The 18,364-nt window shown below is 45.1% G+C and overlaps 2 protein-coding genes across 8 annotated transcripts in view; one reads left to right on the top strand and one right to left on the bottom strand.

Annotated features, from left to right (window-relative positions):
- The window catches only part of macrod1 (mono-ADP ribosylhydrolase 1), a 114,391-nt gene that overhangs the window by 52,723 nt on the left and 43,304 nt on the right, over window positions 1–18,364 (bottom strand).
- LOC106604369 (leucine-rich repeat transmembrane protein FLRT1) overlaps window positions 1–18,364 on the top strand; it is a 29,343-nt gene that overhangs the window by 6,126 nt on the left and 4,853 nt on the right. Inside the window, exon 2 of one of the 3 annotated variants that reach the window (XM_014198928.2) lies at window positions 13,899–14,334. The exons of 1 other annotated variant lie outside the window; for it this stretch is intronic. The gene's annotated coding sequence lies outside the window, so the exon portion shown is untranslated. Of the gene's footprint in view, window positions 1–13,479; window positions 14,335–18,364 lie in introns of all 3 variants that reach the window. One more of the 3 variants, XM_014198927.2, reaches the window with a different exon arrangement.

The following is an 18,364-nucleotide window of genomic DNA, read 5'->3' as shown; positions in this document are numbered from 1 at the left end:
ATGCTATGTACTGGCCAATGAGAGGCTTTGAAGACACCGTTCGGCAATATTGGCACTCCTCAGAAAAGCAGTCTACCAGGAATGAATGGAACTCTACAGTATTTAATTTAAATGTTTCAAGGACAAAATACATGTATTTAAGTAATTTGTTGTTGTAGTGTGGACAGTAACATTAATACTTTCGAAAAATATTACTTTAAATAAAATGTTTTTATATATGTTTTTTGTATGTTTAGCTCACATAATACAATGAAAAGGTACGCATTAAGACCCTTCAGAATCTAAGTCCTGTCTAACCCCGGGAGGCCATTCAACTAAGCTATATGGAATTGTTTTAAGAAGGTCATACTAAGGATCACTTAGTCATTTGATTTATAATTTTAAGACCCCTTGAAATATCAAAAAAATATATAAAACAATGATTGGATGAAAAAATATTTGTGGCCTTACTGCTATTAGCCCATACAAACACATTGAATAACAGATTACTGCTATTAGCCCATACAAACACATTGAATAACAGATTACTGCTATTAGCCCATACAAACACATTGAATAACAGATTACTGCTATTAGCCCATACAAACACATTGAATAACAGATTACTGCTATTAGCCCATACAAACACATTGAATAACAGATTACTGCTATTAGCCCATACAAACACATTGAATAACAGATTACTGCTATTAGCCCATACAAACACATTGAATAACAGATTACTGCTATTAGCCCATACAAACACATTGAATAACAGATTACTGCTATTAGCCCATACAAACACATTGAATAACAGATTACTGCTATTAGCCCATACAAACACATTGAATAACAGATTACTGCTATTAGCCCATACAAACACATTGAATAACAGATTACTGCTATTAGCCCATACAAACACATTGAATAACAGATTACTGCTATTAGCCCATACAAACACATTGAATAACAGATTCACTGCATGGAACAACAGATACAAAAATGTAAAGGAAGTTTGTTCTGAAGTGTCTGTCCTATATATGAGAAATGCAGTGCATTCGGAAAGTATTCAGACCCCTTCACTTTTTCCACATTGATAAAATTGCAGCCTTTTTCTAAACTTCATTCAATTAAAATGTTCTCATCAGTCTACACACAATACCACATAATGACAAAGCGAAAACAGGTATTTGTAAAAACAATACATATGTATTCAGACCCTTTGCTATGAGACTCTAAATTGAACTCAGGTGCATCCTGTTTCCATTGATCATCCTTGAGATGTTTCTACAACTTGATTGGATTCCACCTGTGGTAAATTCACCAATCAGGCTTTTATGGTAGAGTGGCCAGATGGAAGCCACTCCTCAGTAAAAGGAACATGACAGCCCACTTGGAGTTTGCCAAAAGACACTTATAGGACTCAGACCAGGAGAAACCAGATTCTCTGGTATGTTGAAACCAAGATTGAACTCTTTGGCCTGAATGCTAAGTGTCACGTCTCTCATGTATTTTCTGCACTACGCAATGATATGGGCAGCGACCATGTAACACTTTTACAACATACAGAAGTGCACTGGTTATCAAGGGACAAAGTATCGACATGTTGTTTTGAATTGAGAGATGAGCTTAAAATCTTCTTTACTGACCATCATTTTCCCTTGTCTGACCGCTTGCATGATGACGACTTTCTCACACGACGGGCCTATCTGGGTGATGTTTTTTCTCGCCTGAATGATCTGAATCTGGGATTACAGGGACTCTCCGCAACTATATTCAATGTGCGGGACAAAATTGAGCCTATGATTAAGAAGTTGGAGCTCTTCTCTGTCTGCATTAACAAGGACAACACACAGGTCTTTTCATCATTGTATGATTTGTTTTGTGTGCAAATGAACTCAAGCTTACGGACAATGTTAAATGTGACATAGCGAAGCACCTGAGTGAGCTGGGTGCGCAATTACGCAGGTACTTTCCCCAAACGGACGACACAAACCAGATTCGTTATCCCTTTCATGCCCTTGCAACAAGCAGTTCTGTGAAAATGTTATTTAATCAGAAGCCACTGCCAGATTTCTGGATTGGGCTGCGCTGAGAGTTTCTTGCCTTGGCAAAACGTGCTGTTAAGACACTGATGCCCTTTGCAACCATGTACCTATGTGAGAGTGGATTCTCAGCCCTCAGTAGCATGAAAACTAAATACAGGCACAGACTGTGTGTGGAAAATGAATTAAGACTGAGACTCTCTCCAATACAACCCAACATTGCAGAGGTATGTGTATCCTTTCAAGCACACGCTTCTCATTAACCTGTGGTGAGTTATTCACATTTCATGAACAAATAAGGTTTTATATGTAAGATGGCTAAATAAAGAGCAAACTAATTGATCATTATTATCATATTATTTGTGCCCTGGTCCTATAAGAGCTCTTTGTCACTTCCCACGAGCCATGTTGTGACAAAAACTAACACTCATTCTTATGTTTAATAAATGTATTGTATAGTGTGTGTGTGGCAGGCTTACAATGATGGCAAAAAAACAACATTTTGAGAGTGCGCTGACCCTGGTGCTAGAGGGGGTACAGCTGGAGGTTGAATGTTTGAAGGGGTACAGGATTATAAAAAGTTTGGGAACCACTGATCTATACAGTATAAAAACATATTGGTTGAGATCTGGTGACTGAGACGGACATGGCATATGGCTTACATAGTTTTCATGCTCTTCAAACCATTCAGTAACTACTCGTGCCCTGTGGATGGGGGATTGTTATCCTATGGGGGCACAGCCATGGCAGTCAAAATAATGGCCTGCCCAGCATTTTATACATGACCCTAAGCATGATGGGATGTTAATTGCTTAATTAACTCAAGAACCACACCTGTGTGGAAGCACCTGCTTTCAATATACAGTACTAGTCAAAAGTTTGGACACACCTACTCATTCAAGGGTTTTTCTTTATTTTACTATTTTCTACATTGTAGAATAATAGTGAAGACATCAAAACTATGAAATAACACATATGGAATCATGTAGTAAACAAAAGTGTTAAAGAAATCAAAATATATTTTAGATTCTTCAAAGGAGCCAACCTTTGCCTTTGACAGTTTTGTACACCCTTGGCATTCTCTCAACCAGTGTCACCTGGAATGCTTTTCCAACAGTCTTGAAGGAGGTCCCACATATGCTGAGCACTTGTTGGCTGCTTTTCCTTCACTCTGCAGTCCAAATCATCCCAAACCATCTCAATTGGGTTGAGGTCGGGTGATTGTGGAGGCCAGGTCATCTGATGTAGCACTCCATCACTCTCCTTCTTGGTCAAATAGACCTTACACAGCCTGAAGGTGTGTTGGGTCATTGTCCTGTTGAATAACTAATGATAGTCCCGCTAAGCCCAAACCAGCTGTGATGGCATATCGCTGCAGAATGCTGTGGTAGCCATGCTGGTTAAGTGTGCCTTGAATTATAAATAAATCAGTGTCACCAGCAAAGCACACCATCACACCTCCTCCTCCATGCTTCACAGTGGGGGAAACACATGCGGAGATCATCGGTTCACCTACTCTGCATCTCACAAAGACATGGCGGTTGGAACCAAAAATCTCAAATTTGGACTCATCAGACCAGGACAGATTTCTACCGGTCTAATGTTCATTGCTCGTGTTTCTTGCCCCAAGCAAGTCTCTTCTTCTTATTGGTGTCTTTTAGTAGTGATATCTTTGCAGCAATTCGACCATGAAGGCCTGATTCACCCAGTCTCCTCTGAACAGTTGATGCTGAGATGTCTGTTAATTAAACTCTGTGAAGCATTTATTTGGCCTGAAATTTCTGAGACTGGTACCTCTAATGAACTTGTCCTCTGCAGCAGAGGAAACTCTGGGTCTTCCTTTCCTGTGGCGGTCCGCATGAGAGCCAGTTTCATCATAGCGCTTGTTGGTTTTTGCGACTGCACTTCAAGAAACTTTCAAAGTTCTTGAAATTTCCGGATTGACTGACTTTCATGTCTTAAAGTAATGATGGACTGTCATTTCTCTTTGCTTATTTGAGCTGTTCTTGACATAATATGGAATTGGTCTTTTACCATATAGGGCTATCTTCTGTATACCACCCCTACCTTGTCACAACACAACTGATTGACTCAAATGTATTACGAAGGAAAGAAATTCCACAATTAACTTAACAAGGCACACCTGTTAATTAAAGCATTCCAGGTGACTACCTCATATAGCTGGTTGACAGAATGCCAAGTGTGCAAAGCTGTAATCAAGGCAAAGGGTGGCTACTTTTTACTCAAGTGTTTTCATTATTTATTATTAAGTAATTATCATGTTTTTACAATTGTATCACGTAGCCTAGTATTTAAGTCATATCTGATAAACAGCTGAAAGCTAAATAAAAAGTGAATCTAGGCTATTATTATGATTTAATAGTACCCACTTTCCTATTCATCCATTTCACTGTACAGGCTAACTCAATGGTTGAACTCCTCCCTGGCGGGTGGGCTGGGTCTCTCTGTGTGTATGTGTGTGTGTGTGTGTCTCTGCGTGTGTGCCTGTGTGTGTGTGTGTGTGTGTGTGTCTCTGTGTGTGTGCGTCTGTGTGTGTGTCTCTCTGTGTGTGTGTGTGTGTGGGTCTCTCTCTGTGTGTGTCTGTGTGTGGGTCTGTGTATGTCTCTGTGTGTGTGTGTGTGTGTGTGTGTCTGTGCGTGTCTCTGTGTGTGTATGCGCGTCTCTGTGTGTGTGCGCGTCTCTGTGTGTGTGCGTCTCTGTGTGTGTGTGCGTCTGTGTGTCTCTCTGTGTGTGTGTGTGTGTGTGTGTCTCTGTGTGTGTGTGTGTCTGTGTCTCTGTGTCTGTGTGTGTGTGTGTGTGTATGCGCGTCTCTGTGTGTGTGCGTCTCTGTGTGTCTCTGTCTGTGTGTGTGTGTCTCTGTCTGTGTGTGTGTCTCTCTGTGTGTGTGTCTCTCTGTGTGTGTGTGTCTCTGTGTGTGTGTGTCTCTGTCTGTCTGTGTGTGTCTCTCTGTGTGTGTGTGTGTCTCTCTGTGCGTGTGTCTCTGTGTGTGCGTGTGTGTCTGTGTCTCTGTGTGTGCGTCTCTGTGTGTGCGTGTGTGTGTGTGTGTGTCTGTGTCTGTGTCTGTGTCTCTGTGTGTGTGTGTGTCTCTGTGTGTGCGTGTGTCTCTGTGTGTGCGTGTGTCTCTGTGTGTGTGTGTCTCTATCTCTCTCATATTTAAGAGGAGAGGTCTAGGGAGGAAGGTGTCTCTGTGTGTGTGTGTGTCTATCTCTCTCATATTTAAGAGGAGAGGTCTAGGGAGGAAGGTGTCTCTGTGTGTGTGTGTGTGTGTGTGTGTGTGTGTGTGTGTGTGTGTGTGTGTGTGTGTGTGTGTGTGTCTCTCTCTCTCATATTTAAGAGGAGAGGTCTAGGGAGGAAGGTGTCTCTGTGTGTGTGTGTGTGTGTGTGTGTGTGTGTGTGTGTGTGTGTGTGTGTGTGTGTGTGTTCTATCTCTCTCATATTTAAGAGGAGAGGTCTAGGGAGGAAGGTGTCTCTTGTGTGTGTGTGTGGGTGTGTGTTGTGTGTGTGTGTGTGTGTGTGTGTGTGTGTGTGTGTGTGTGTGTGTGTGTGTGTGTGTGTGTGTGTGTCTCTCTCTCTCATATTTAAGAGGAGAGGTCTAGGGAGGAAGGTGTCTGTGTGTGTGTGTGTGTCTCTCTATCTCTATCATATTTAAGAGGAGAGGTCTAGGGAGGAAGGTGTCTCTGTGTGTGTGTGTGTGTGTGTGTGTGTGTGTGTGTGTGTGTGTGTGTGTGTGTGTGTGTGTGTGTGTGTGTGTGTCTGTGTCTCTGTGTGTGTGTCTCTGTGTGTGCGTGTGTCTCTGTGTGTGCGTGTGTCTCTGTGTGTGCGTGTGTCTCTGTGTGTGCGTGTGTCTCTGTGTGTGCGTGTGTCTCTGTGTGTGTGTGTGTGTGTGTGTGTGTGTGTGTGTGTGTGTGTGTGTGTGTGTGTGTGTCTCTCTCTCTCATATTTAAGAGGAGAGGTCTAGGGAGGAAGGTGTCTCTGTGTGTGTGTGTGTGTGTGTGTGTGTGTGTGTGTGTCTCTATCTCTATCATATTTAAGAGGAGAGGTCTAGGGAGGAAGGGAGTAGCACAACAGTAGTACAGAAAACAACTTCAATGACCCAAAGCCCTGATGGCATCAGTGGAGAGGGAGGGGCTGGTCCATTTATAGCCAAGTGGTCCAGTCTAAAATAATATAACAAACAATAGAGTGACAGAACAGAGATCTCTAGGCAGGGAGATGGTGAGATGAAGGGATGGAGAGGGAGTGTCTAATAGGAGAACAAGAGATGGTAGGAAGAGAGGGATGAGGGAGGGTAGTGAAGGTATAGCTCCACACTGATGGCTGGCTAGCTGGCATCAATGGAGAAGTAGAAGAACAGGAAGGGAAGTGTTTGTCTACTTTTTACAGGGGCTGAACTGCTTTAGAGAGTAAAAGAGTTTTGCATATGGTGATGTCATTATCATTAAGTAAAGGACTGCTGTTAAGAGTGTATATTCATGTGTGAGGGGTGTGTCTGTATGTGAGTGAGTGAGTGAGTGAGTGAGTGAGTGAGTGAGTGAGTGAGTGAGTGAGTGAGTGAGTGAGTGAGTGAGTGAGTGAGTGAGTGAGTGAGTGAGTGAGAGAGAGATAAGGGAAAGTGTGTCAGAGGGAGGAAAGGTGATAAGAAAATACAGTATGGTGTCTACTCCTCTCCTCCTATCCTCCCTCCATCTTTTTCTTGTTTAGCCCTGCTCCCTCCCTCATCACTCTGTCAGGCTGCCTGTACTTCCCCCAGCCTCTCTCCCTCTCTTTCACACTAAAATGGCTGCTGTGTGTCACTGTTTTAAAAAGCTAGTCACATCCCTCGCTCTCGCTTTTACACCCTCTTATTCTCTCGCTCTCTCCTGGTTTTCCCCTTCCCTTTCTCTTTTCATCAATCCGTCTCTCACTCTCTCCCTCCCCCCTCCATCCCTCTCTGTATGGATGGACAGCCTTGGCTGATCTCGCCGCTGTTATGGCCTCTGCAGTCAGTCAGGCCTCAGTGTGTGTGTGTGTGTGTGTGTGTGTGTAATGTCATGAAGTCAGGTCAGAGCAGTCAGTGAAACACAGTAAGGAATCTGAACTTTTAAATATGAATTGTGTATTACATCTCCAGATATTGTGCAGTTGTGACACTCATACGTGGAGTGGTAGGGTGGTTATACAGCACCCTCATTCAGAGTGAGAGGTTCAATCTGCATAGCGAACCATTCTGTGTGGTATTATTCTCCCATCTGCATAGCAAACCATGCTCTGTGGTATTATACTCCCATCTGCATAGCAAACCATGCTCTGTGGTATTATTCTCCCATCTGCATAGCGAACCATGCTCTGTGGTATTATACTCCCATCTGCATAGCGAACCATGCTCTGTGGTATTATACTCCCATCTGCATAGCGAACCATGCTCTGTGGTATTATACTCCCATCTGCATAGCGAACCATGCTCTGTGGTATTATACTCCCCATCTGCATAGCAAACCATGCTCTGTGGTATTATTCTCCCATCTACATAGCAAACCATGCTCTGTGGTATTATACTCCCATCTGCATAGCAAACCATGCTCTGTGGTATTATACTCCCATCTGCATAGCAAACCATGCTCTGTGGTATTATACTCCCATCTGCATAGCAAACCATGCTCTGTGGTATTATACTCCCATCTGCATAGCGAACCATGCTCTGTGGTATTATACTCCCCATCTGCATAGCGAACCATGCTCTGTGGTATTATACTCCCCATCTGCATAGCGAACCATGCTCTGTGGTATTATACTCCCATCTGCATAGCGAACCATGCTTTGTGGTATTATACTCCCCATCTGCATAGCGAACCATGCTCTGTGGTATTATACTCTCCATCTGCATAGCGAACCATGCTCTGTGGTATTATTCTCCCATCTGCATAGCGAACCATGCTCTGTGGTATTATTCTCCCATCTGCATAGTGAACCATGCTCTGTGGTATTATTCTCCCATCTGCATAGCGAACCATGCTCTGTGGTATTATACTCCCCATCTGCATAGCGAACCATGCTCTGTGGTATTATACTCCCCATCTGCATAGCGAACCATGCTCTGTGGTATTATTCTCCCATCTGCACAGCGAACCATGCTCTGTGGTATTATTCTCCCATCTGCACAGCGAACCATGCTCTGTGGTATTATTCTCCCATCTGCACAGCGAACCATGCTCTGTGGTATTATTCTCCCATCTGCATAGCGAACCATGCTCTGTGGTATTATTCTCCCATCTGCATAGCGAACCATGCTCTGTGGTATTATTCTCCCATCTGCATAGCGAACCATGCTCTGTGGTATTATTCTCCCATCTGCATAGCGAACCATGCTCTGTGGTATTATTCTCCCATCTGCATAGCGAACCATGCTCTGTGGTATTATACTCCCATCTGCATAGCGAACCATGCTCTGTGGTATTATACTCCCATCTGCATAGCGAACCATGCTCTGTGGTATTATACTCCCATCTGCATAGCGAACCATGCTCTGTGGTATTATACTCCCATCTGCATAGCGAACCATGCTCTGTGGTATTATACTCCCATCTGCATAGCGAACCATGCTCTGTGGTATTATTCTCCCATCTGCATAGCAAACCATGCTCTGTGGTATTATTCTCCCATCTGCATAGCGAACCATGCTCTGTGGTATTATTCTCCCATCTGCATAGCGAACCATGCTCTGTGGTATTATTCTCCCATCTGCATAGCGAACCATGCTCTGTGGTATTATACTCCCATCTGCATAGCGAACCATGCTCTGTGGTATTATTCTCCCATCTGCATAGCGAACCATGCTCTGTGGTATTATACTCCCATCTGCATAGCGAACCATGCTCTGTGGTATTATACTCCCATCTGCATAGCGAACCATGCTCTGTGGTATTATTCTCCCATCTGCATAGCGAACCATGCTCTGTGGTATTATACTCCCATCTGCATAGCGAACCATGCTCTGTGGTATTATACTCCCATCTGCATAGCGAACCATGCTCTGTGGTATTATACTCCCATCTGCATAGCGAACCATGCTCTGTGGTATTATACTCCCATCTGCATAGCAAACCATGCTCTGTGGTATTATACTCCCCATCACATTTACCAACCACTTCTATTTACTATAAAACATGCCTCCGTTCCTGTACTCACTCACTCACTCACTCACTCACTCACTCACTCACTCACTCACTCACTCACTCACTCACTCACTCACTCACGTCAGTGGATGTTGATTCAGGCTTCAGTGAGTTTAAACCTTGTTCAGGCTGACAGTAATTTCTGCCTCCAAATTACATTCCAATGGGTTCATAAATCTGCCCCCTCCCTCGCTCGCTCTGGCTTTCCCCCTCTCTCTCCCTCTCATTCTCATATCACCCACTCTTCCTCCCTCTCTCCCTCGCTCTGGCTTTCCCCCTCTCTCTGTCCCCCTCTCATTCTCCTATCACCCACTCTTCCTCCCTCTCTCCGGCTTTCCCCCTCTCTCTGTCCCCCTCTGTCCCCCTCTCATTCTCCTATCACCCACTCTTCCTCCCTCTCTCCCTCGCTTTCCCCCTCTCTCTGTCCCCCTCTCTCTCCCTCTCATTCTCCTATCACCCACTCTTCCTCCCTCTCTCCGGCTTTCCCCCCTCTCTCTGTCCCCCTCTGTCCCCCCTCTCATTCTCCTATCACCCACTCTTCCTCCCTCTCTCCCTCGCTTTCCCCCTCTCTCTGTCCCCCTCTCTCTCCCTCTCATTCTCCTATCACCCACTCTTCCTCCCTCTTTCCAGCTCTCCCTCAGTAAATGAGAAATAGGAGGGGAGTGGGGGGTTACGTGAGTTGTTGGTTAAACAGTTACACACACACACACACACACACACACACACACACACACACACACACACACACACACACACACACACACACACACACACACACACACACACACACACACACACACACACACACACACACACGCGAGTGGAGACTCATGCTTTAACACAGACAAACAATTAGATGTTGTGCTCACCATAGCACATGCACATCATTTGCATTCTTCCACACACACACACACAGGTTTTAATGAATGTTCGTTGCACAGCACACATTGGTGCTCTAGTCAAAAATATGAAGACTGCTTTTCTCCTCATTGGTGATAGGTAGATAGAAGTGTCCTCTGGAGAATCCTCTTTATGTGGCCCAATATTACCAGAACACACCCCAGAGTACCATACATCTCCTATACTGCTGCTCTGTGAGTGTTCCGGTAATATAGAGGACCATAAAAGATTACTAGAAGACACCCAGTCCATCTGTGTTACTGCTGTACAAGACCCAGTCCATCTGTGTTACTGCTGTACAAGACCCAGTCCATCTGTGTTACTGCTGTACAAGACCCAGTCCATCTGTGTTACTGACGTACAAGACCCAGTCCATCTGTGGTACTGACGTACAAGACCCAGTCCATCTGTGGTACTGACGTACAAGACCCAGTCCATCTGTGTTACTGCTGTACAAGACCCAGTCCATCTGTGGTATTGCCAAACAAGACCCAGTCCATCTGTAGTATTGCCAAACAAGACCCAGTCCATCTGTTGTACTACCGTACAAGACCCAGTACATAATGCGGTACAAGAACCAGTCCATCTGTGGTACTGCCGAACAAGACCCAGTCCATCTGTGGTACTGCTGTACAAGACCCAGTCCATCTGTGGTACTGCTGTACAAGACCCAGTACATAATGCTGTACAAGACCCAGTCCATAATGCTGTACAAGACCCAGTCCATCTGTGGTACTGCTGAACAAGACCCAGTCCATCTGTGGTATTGCTGTACAAGATCCAGTACATAATGCTGTACAAGACCCAGTCCATCTGTGGTACTGCTGAACAAGACCCAGTCCATCTGTGGTATTGCCGTACAAGACCCAGTCCATAATGCTGTACAAGACCCAGTCCATCTGTGGTACTGCCGAACAAGACCCAGTCCATCTGTGGTATTGCTGTACAAGATCCAGTACATAATGCTGTACAAGACCCAGTCCATCTGTGGTACTGCTGTACAAGATCCAGTACATAATGCTGTACAAGACCCAGTCCATCTGTGGTACTGCTGAACAAGACCCAGTCCATCTGTGGTATTGCCGTACAAGACCCAGTACATAATGCTGTACAAGACCCAGTCCATCTGTGGTACTGCTGTACAAGATCCAGTATATAATGCTGTACAAGACCCAGTCCATCTGTGGTACTGCTGAACAAGACCCAGTCCATCTGTGGTATTGCTGTACAAGATCCAGTACATAATGCTGTACAAGACCCAGTCCATCTGTGGTACTGCTGAACAAGACCCAGTCCATCTGTGGTATTGCCGTACAAGACCCAGTACATAATGCTGTACAAGACCCAGTCCATCTGTGGTCCTGCTGCACAAGACCCAGTCCATCTGTGGTACTGCTGTACAAGATCCAGTACATAATGCTGTACAAGACCCAGTCCATCTGTGGTCCTGCTGCACAAGACCCAGTTCATCTGTGGTACTGCTGCACAAGACCCAGTCCATCTGTGGTACTGCTGTACAAGACCCAGTCCATCTGTGGTACTGCTGTACAAGATCCAGTACATAATGCTGTACAAGACCCAGTCCATCTGTGGTCCTGCTGCACAAGACCCAGTTCATCTGTGGTACTGCTGCACAAGACCCAGTCCATCTGTGGTACTGCTGAACAAGACCCAGTCCATCTGTGGTACTGCTATACAAGACCCAGTACATAATGCTGTACAAGACCCAGTCCATCTCCAGTAGTACAGTGTAACTGCTGTTCTAAGTGTTGTTGTGGTGCTGCAGAACAGACATTCAGCAGAGGTCAGGACAATAGAGCTGTCAGCCAATGAGACCCAGAGGAACCATTCTAGTCTATATTCTATTCTACTGCTACAGTACTAGCTATCCATGGCTGGATATAGGCTGTGTCAGCATGGGGAGGGAGGAGCACAGAAACACAACCACCACACCAAAATACACTACACTGACATTACTACCTCACCACACTACAAAGAACTACCTCACCACACTACGCTACCACACTACGCTACGCTTCCTCACCACACTTCCTCACCACACTACGCTACGCTTCCTCACCACATTACGCTACGCTTCCTCACCACACTACGCTACGCTTCCTCACCACACTACGCTACGCTTCCCCACCACACTACGCTTCCCCACCACGCTACCTCACCACACTACCTCACCACACTACGCTACCTCACTACACTACGCTACACTACCTCACCACGCTACCTCACCACACTACGCTACCTCATTACACTACGCTACACCACGCTACCTCACCACGCTACCTCACCACACTACGCTACCTCACCACGCTACCTCACCACACTACGCTACCTCACTACACTACGCTACACTACGCTACCTCACCACGCTACCTCACCACACTACGCTACCTCACCACACTACACTACCTCACCTCACCACGCTACCTCACCACACTACCTCACCACACTACCTCACCACGCTAACTCACTACCTCACCACGCTACCTCACCACGCTACCTCACCACGCTACCTCACCACGCTACCTCACCACACTTCGCTACACTATGCTACCTCACTACACCACCTCACCACACTATGCTACACTACCTCACTGCACTACGCTACCTCACTACCCTATGCTACCCTACCATACCACGTGACACTACCTCGCTACACTACGCTACCTCACCACACTACCTCACCACGCTACCTCACCATACCACGCTACACTACCTCACTACATTACCTCATCACCTCACCATACCACGCTACCTCACCACACTACCTCACAACGCTACACTACCTTATCACACTACGCTACCACATTACTCTACCTCAACACACATTACTACCTCACTACACGCTCCGCTTTTCCCTTTCTAGACCTCTCAATCTAGTGTTCTTCAAGTCTGGTCCTTGGGGTGTGCAGGCTTTTCTTCCAGACCAGCACTAACACAACTGATTCAACAAATCAAAAGTCTTGATGTGAAGTTGAATAATTGTGTTAGTACTGGGCTGGAATGAAAGTCTGTGGGTCCTCATAACCAGAACAGTGCTTTAATCCTAGACTCGTCACCTTGCCACACATAACTGTCTAGTCACTGAAGCTGGCGTGTCTGTCCTTAAAAGATTAACTTGAGCATGGTTAGACTTGAGCATTCGTATTAAGCTAAAAAATGATAATGGTTCTTCGGAAACCTACCCTGCTGGTATACAGTTGACTCATTGATAAAGTAGTGAATGGCGATGTCCCAAATGGCACCCTATTGCCTACATAGTGCACTGCTTTTGACCAGAGCCCTAGGGTGCCATTTGGGACAAAGCCTGTGTGTATGTATGAGTGAGGAGTCCTAGCTAACTGCCCACTCTGTTCTCCCCACAGGGGGGGTGCAGTGTCTCTGGGGCGACATCGCTCCTACCACCAACAAGCTGAAGAACTGAGACTGACAAACCCACAGACAACACACACATTCTCGCTCTCTCTCACACACACGTGGCCCGCAGCAAACATGGGCGGGTCACATCAGATAATTATCAATGAATATCATCTTGGCCACTAATCCCTGCAGATTCGAGGAGAGAACAAGTGCCTGGGTGGAAAACGAGCAGTGTCACTATAGGCCTTCAGAGCCAGAGATGATTCATTCTAATCCTCAAAGTGAAGGATAACAAGTGGCCCAGACTCATGTGACCTCTCATCCCACCACCTCCTCCTCCTCCTCCACTCTGTTCGAGTCACTTCCTCTAACCTCTAAACTGTGTAACATTCTCCATTCCCCCTGGCTGGTTCAATCTCTACAGACACAGCCTGACTGGATGACCATCTGGACCTATGTAAATCATCATGAAGACAACATAAACCCACCAGCAGAGAGGCCTTGAAGACTGACTCTCCTGGATACTGACTGAGCTGCCAGATGCTACTCTGGATGGGGCTGTAGGCTGTTAGGCTAGCTAGGCCATGCTGCTCCCTGTGCCTTCCTCCTCTCCCATTCTGCTTCCAGGAGACCTACGGGCTACAAACATCATTATCGTCACCGTCATCTTCATCGCTCACCAATGCCACAGGAAGTACGGTGGCTCGGAGGGGACTGACTGAACCTCTGAACTATTACGGACAGAGTGAACTGGAAACACACACACACACACACTCTGACTTGTCACACACACACGAACAGCCCCTTCAGCTGTGGAACAGACAAAGACAGAAGGCAAAGAGATACGAAGCACTGAGAGGGTAAGTTAAACAGGTTTCTCAAACATCATCTTCAGAGATTTGAGGTTCAATGTATTTTTACAAAGTTGCTCTGTAATGTCTTAAAACATAACCTGTCATAATTGCTCTATATTCTACTGATATATACAGCTCATGTGTCATTTCAGAAGATGTTTTGAAATTCTTAGAGCGATGCCTCAGAGAAAATAGCAGTGAGTGAGGTAGGAAGGACAGAATCCAAATTAAACGACAGAAAGGAAAACAGACTCACTAGGGAGGAGGAGGATTGGAGGAGCAGCGAGCTGGGTGGGGTCTGATTGAGCCAATCTCAGTCTGAAGGAATGGAGTGAGTGGATAAACAAAAGGATGAGGACCTGAACAGATGAAAGAGATTATCCAAGGAGAGAGGAGAGAGATGAAGAGAGAGGGGGGTATGGCAGAAATAACTACATGGCCAGTTATGTAAACAAACTCCAAGAGTGAGGAAGAGTTGATATGAAAGATGGAGTGGAGAGAGAGAGAGAGAGAGAGAGAGAGAGAGAGAGAGAGAGAGAGAGAGAGAGAGAGAGAGAGACGGCTTAGGGAAAAGAGGAGGAAGAATGAAACATTTTAAATCATTGAGAGGAAATGTGTATGTGAGAGTCTGGCGCTGAGACACCCCCAGGCCCCCGGTTTATCCCAAAGGTATGATTATGAATGGGAGCAGGCGGGCGTCACAGAGAGATACATTCTATTTGTTATTCATAGTGGAGACTCTCCAATATGTTTTTATGCTCCTCTCTCCCTCCCTCTGTTGGGTGAACTTTGGCTGTTGCAGTACTTTGAAACCGGCTGTTTTGTGCTAAGAATACATAGACTGAAACACCTCCAGATCCCATCTTGAATCCGGATATAACTCTATCAATCATTATCATCATCCTGCCAAAACTCCTCCACAAGGCCCTGACGTTCATATGAGGACATCACTGGATACACAGCAGCATTACATCATTATGAATGATTCTCCTTTTAAAACCAATTCATTCCATTATGAGTATCTCACAACCCACTGGCAGTCAGCCTCATCTCCTTCTCTCAGTCTGTCCATCTCTCCATCTGTCTCTTTCAGTCCCTTGCTCTACTCCTCCCTCTCATTGTTGCCATCTCTTGTTTGCTTTGCATGGATTTTGACTGGAGCCGAGGGGCAATTTTGCATGTTGTCCTGAGAGTGAAAACACACACACATACACTTGTGGAAAAACTTGCCTGCAGAGCATTTGTTTGTCAAATGTTCTGTCAAATCATGTCAAGCATTTCAGAGGACAGGAGAACACATGTCCAAGTCTAAACGGAAACCCCTAGAATATACTGCACTATACACAATAATGTATCATCTCATTTCTTGGTGTCATATGAACAGTATGCTATAACACTCAACTGACATTCCTTTCTGAATTGTAAACTGATGGCACTCTCAAATATTCAACACCAAAAGACAAACAGAGAAATGTAAACCGAGGAATGTATAAAGGTAAAAAAAAACGGACCTGTAAAACATGCACTTAAATATTTCGTGGGAATTCAGAAGCTCTTCACTGAATAATTTATACCACATTTGGAGAACAATAACCACTGTAGCCACACACACACACACACACAGACAGCATAATACTGTACATCTCAGTTTGTTGTGAGTGAATGTTTGTGGTTTTTCTAAATCCCAGTTACGTTGCCTCTCCGACTTGTATAACAAACTTCAGACATGCATACAGTGCCTTCGGAAAGTATTCAGACGCCTTGACTTTTTCCACATTTTGTTACGTTAGTCTTATTTTAAAATTGATGAAATAAACATTTTCCTCAGAGATCTAAAAACAATACCCCATAATGACAAGAGAAAAACAGAAATACCTTATTTACATAAGTATTCAGACTCTTTGATATGAGACTCGTAATTGAGCTCTGGTACATCCTGTTTCCAAATATCATCCTTGAGATGTTTCTACAACTTGATTGGAGTCCACCTGTGGTAAATTCAATTGATTGGACATGATTTGGAAAGGCACACACCTGTCTATATGAGGGCCCCCAGTTGACAGTACATGTCAGAACAAAAACCAAGCCATGAGGTTGAAGGAATTGTCCGTAGAGCTCTGAGACAGGATTGTGTTGAGGCACAGATCTGGGGAAGATTACCAAAACATTTCTGCAGCATTGAAGATCCCCAAGAACACAGTGGCCTCCATCATTCTTAAATGGAAGATGTTTGGAACCAAGACTCTTCCCAGAGCTGGCTGCCCGGCCAAACTGATCAATCGGGGGAGAAGGGCCTTTGTCAGGGAGGTGACCAAGAACCCGATGGTCACTCTGACAGAGCTCCAGAGTTCCTCTGTGGAGATGGGAGAACCTTCCAGAAGGACAACCATCTCTGCAGCGCTCCACCAAATCAGGCCTACCACCAATGGTAGAGTGGCCAGAAGGAAGCCATTCCTCAGTAAAAGGCACATGAAAGCCCGCTTGGATTTTGCCAAAAGGCACCTAAAGACTATCAGATCATGAGAAACAAGAGTCTCTGTTCTGATTAAGCCAAGATTAATCGCTTGGTCACGTCTGGAGGAAACCTTACAACATCCCTACGTTGAATCATGGTGGTGGCAGCATCATGCTGTGGGGATGTTTTTTAGCAGCAGGGACTGGGAGACTAGTCAGGATCGAGGCAAAGATAAACAGAGCAAAGTACAGAGAGATCCTTGATAAAAACCTGCTCCAGAGCGCTCAAGACCTCAGACTGGGGCGAAGGTTCATCTTCCAACAGGACATTGACCCTAAGCCCACAGCCAAGACAATGCAGGAGTGGCTTCGGGACAAGTTTCTGAATGTCCTTGAGTGGCCCAGCCAGAGCCTGGACTTGAACCCGATCAAATATCTCTGGAGAAACCTGAAAATAGCTGTCCAGCAACACTCCCCATCCAACCTGACAGAGAGTGAGAGGATCTGCAGAGAAGAATGGAAGAAACTCCCCAAATGCAGGTGTGTCAAGCTGGTAGCATCACACCCAAGAAGACTCGATGTTGTAATCGCTGCCAAAGACGCTTCAACAAAGTATTGCGTAAAGGGTCTGAATACTTGTGATTTCAGTTTTTTGTAATAAATTAGCAAAAATTTCCAAAAACCCGTTTTTGCTTTGTCATTATGTAGATTGATGAGGAAAAAATACAATTTAATCAATTTTAGAATAAGTCTAACGTAACAAAATGTGAAAAAAGTCAAGGGGTCTGAATACTTTCCGAAGGCACTGTATGAATCAATTGTTGGTTTATTCAAATTTATCAAGGGGGGAAAGATATTTTCCAGAACATTAACATCACCAATATTACCTAGGCTAATCTGATTCTAATTCCCCTCCTAATGTTTCCCCCTCATCATGAGAATTAAAACATCTAAAATCCTTTCACTAATTTTCTCTCTCCAGGTCTTCTCGTTAAACTTTATCCCAGCTCTCGGTGTTCCTCTCACAACCTTCACTTCCCCTCCGTGTCATTGTAAATAAGAATTTGTTCTTAACTGACTTGCCTAGTTAAATAAAGGTTAAATAAAAATAAATAAAAAAGTCCGTCCCTCGCCCACTCTCACCCTCTCCAATGTCCCTTCCTATTCTGGGTGGTAGGAGGGACCCATATTATCAGGACAGCTTCTTGGTGGTAGGAGGGACCCATTTTATCAGGACAGCTTCTGGGTGGTAGGAGGGACCCATATTATCAGGACAGCTTCTTGGTGGTAGGAGGGACCCATATTATCAGGACAGCTTCTTGGTGGTAGGAGGGACCCATATTATCAGGACAGCTTCTTGGTGGTAGGAGGGACCCATATTATCAGGACAGCTTCTGGGTGGTAGGAGGGACCCATATTATCAGGACAGCTTCTGGGTGGTAGGAGGGACCCATATTATCAGGACAGCTTCTGGGTGGTAGGAGGGACCCATATTATCAGGACAGCTTCTTGTTGGTAGGAGGGACCCATATTATCAGGACAGCTTCTTGTTGGTAGGAGGGACCCATATTATCAGGACAGC

The sequence above is a fragment of the Salmo salar genome, chromosome ssa05 (genome assembly GCF_905237065.1).
Source record: "Salmo salar chromosome ssa05, Ssal_v3.1, whole genome shotgun sequence".
Taxonomy (NCBI): Eukaryota; Metazoa; Chordata; class Actinopteri; order Salmoniformes; family Salmonidae; genus Salmo; species Salmo salar.
Note: the sequence above shows the minus strand (reverse complement) of the source record. Positions and strands in the feature narration are given on the sequence as shown.